This window comes from Caretta caretta, chromosome 20, assembly GCF_965140235.1.
Source record: "Caretta caretta isolate rCarCar2 chromosome 20, rCarCar1.hap1, whole genome shotgun sequence".
Taxonomy (NCBI): Eukaryota; Metazoa; Chordata; order Testudines; family Cheloniidae; genus Caretta; species Caretta caretta.
Genome location: NC_134225.1, coordinates 14859486 through 14862688, shown reverse-complemented (window position 1 = coordinate 14862688; position 3203 = coordinate 14859486).

Here is a 3203-nt window from a genome sequence, read left to right as displayed (position 1 = left end):
GATAATAGACAATAAATTCCGACGTGCCATTAAAGCCCAGGACAATTTATTTAACTGTGTTATGGTGTCCTTCCAAAATTTCAGGTTTCCACTAGACGAATCCCATTAAAAACATTCACAGATGGAAGCTTGTCCAGGGCAATGGGGGGGGGGGGAGGGGAATATTTAAATTACACTAAGTGCTAATCTCCAAGGCATATTAGGTTATCTTGGTTTGGGGTGTGATATGAAGTACAGGTCAACAAAAGGGGAGGGGGAAACATTTCAGAAAGAAGTAAATTAAAAGAACAGCAGGAAAACAAGCCTGAACCCAAAGAGTAAAACTGTATACTGCCTGAAGAAACATATTTCTATACGTCTCCCTCTACATTTATTATGTTTCTGTCAGACACCCTGTAATTAGCATAAATAACTATAGTTCCAAGCGGCAACTTTTGTCTGCAAATTCTATGGTTTAGGCGGCACAGTTGCACTCCAGCTAGACTGAAGGAAAGTCCAAGGTGTTACGATGACAATCATGCACACAAACCGGACAATAACTTCACTCTATTTATTAAAAAGGGGGTGTTTCAGCTGAAGGCGATGGCTTGCATCTGAACATAAACCACAGGAGCTCTGGGCCTTGTTTAATTATACCTGCCTTGACCATACCAACCTACCTCTTAACCTGTCTTGGTCTACAACAGAGTGAACTTTCTTTAAAAATAAATCAAACACCACATATTCCCCCCCACCACCACTACCCTGCTCACACACTCACACTTGATTTGATTCTGTTAATCATTTGTAAAGATCATCTGCACACCCCAAGAGCTGATTAAATAACATGGTGACTGTGTGAGAATCCAAGACACCTAAGCATAACCGCTTTCAACAGAGGGATTTGGTAGTATTTAGAAAATTCTAGACAGCCGCTCCAGTTGATTTTTCAAACATATCGCAGGCACGTATCTTAGGGAAAGCTAAGCTTTCAATGCAATTTCCCAAGCTCAGGCGAGGCAAACGGCTAACTGAAACAAGGAGGGATTAAAATATATATATCTGCACTTCATGAACTGCAGCAAAATGGAGGAGCCTATAACCAAACCCTAGCCTCCCTGTTACGAATTTACAAGCTCCTACTAACTTCTAAATATATTTTCCTTCTCCAGGCGGTATTTTCTTAAAGCACCACAAAATCACCAGAAGCAGCAAAGAATAAAATACATAGGAACCCGTAGAGACACAGACAAAGCCTTCAGTTCTAAAATTACACCTGCTGGGGAAAGAGCATTATATGAACATAGGCAAGAAAAATGATAGTATCGAGCATATAGTAATATTGCTAATATTTTACCCTGATAACAACAGCATCAGAAGGTGTGTGCATGTCTAGCAACAAAGCAAACAAAATTATATGACGTGAGATGAACGCGAACAGCGTGGTGTCTTTTTGACTACCCATGTTTTTTACATAAAAATAAGGAAAATTTACACAAAATTGTTAAAGCCAATAAATTTCCATCCTCGTGCCTTCTGATCTAATATCATAATTAAAAAAAACAGTAGGGGAGGTTTTAACTTTTATTGCATTTCTGGAGTTGTGTTGCTAAACGTTTATTAACTTCAGGCTTCTATCTCTCTACAGGGATGTAGTCTTTGGTATAAAATCAATCTTAATATTTACAGAATAGATATTTTTTCTTGTACATGCTGTTAGAAGAAAGGGATAAACATCTGCAAATTGTTAATACAGAAAAGGCGAAATGGTGTGTATATATATATATATATATATATATATATATATATATATATATATATATATATATATATATATATAATGAATCCTTTAAATCATTCAATTATCACAGCACTAATGTCAAATAATTACACTTAAAACGAGCAATAATCAGCCTTTTCCCTGTTGAAATATTAATTTACAGTACCACGAAGGATATTTTTTATTAGACTTGCATATTAAGTTTTTCAAACCTGGTCCAACCTAGCTGTCCAACCCCAAAGGATTGTGAAAATAGTCATTCTTCATGCAATACTGCTTTGAATCAAATCCAGAGCCATTATGCCCTTTCCACACTTAAAAATATCATATTTAATACCGCAGAAAAAGAAAAACGATACCTGTTAAAACTGTTGGCTTAGGACTATACATTTACTTGTTTGCACGTGCTTTTTTTGTCTGATCTGAGCTACCATATCAAGATTAGATGTCTCTCCTAGGTAGAAGGGACATTTCTATTTCTACAATCGAAATGTATTGCTTGCACAGAAAGATTGTTATGGAACTGTTAAGCATAAAGTTAGAGTAGGACACAAACATCGTAATGTAACAATACAAGAAAAAATATGCCCTTTCTGTACCAAAAATCTGAACCCGGTTTAAGAAATATAATGTACCCTGACATTTTGCCCAGCCAAAAACAGCCATAGTGGTCTTATCATTATACTTTCCCCACCACAAAACAGTTTACCCCTCCCCACCCCTATAATGTCAACACAACATGGACTCAGGATTTCTTTTATAATAACACAACACACAATATCTGAAGATTCACTTCTAATGTCTCAGCACCTTTTCTCTAATTATTTTTTCTCCTTTTTCTTCTCCTTATTTCTATCTGTCAGTGGTATTCTTGAGGGGAAAACACACACGCACAAATACACATATGGATTATTTGTGTGTAACCCTGGATGGGTTTGTTTTTTTTCAGATAGGTGACGTGTAGGTGTAACTTTCCAAACTTTTCCAATACGCTTTCTTTTTTGGGGAAAAATATCTTCTTTTACTTTGCCAAAGAAAGATGCTAATCATATAGCATAGCCCTCTCATTTTCTTAATCAACAGTTACTTAGCTTTTACACGTGTCCTCAGTGGATAATAGTTCATAATCCAGTTTGTAGCAGAGCAACACTAGAGAATGTGTTCTTAAAAGTGGACCCCCCTGATTATAGAACATAAAATGGCTATTAAGTTTTAAATCTGATGCTTCTGCTGTTATATAGACAGAGCAGAAGGTAAGTTTGATTTCTGCTTTGTTTTTCAATGCACCTTCAACGACCAAAATACTCTACAAATGATCTGATTGAATACTGAGAGGGCTGTACAGGAGGTGGAAACAGTAGCTTGTTACACAGTCTGGACTAGCTCTTCCAATGTGTATTTCCCTTCAAGACACCCCCAACAGCATAATGTCAGTTCTCCAAAA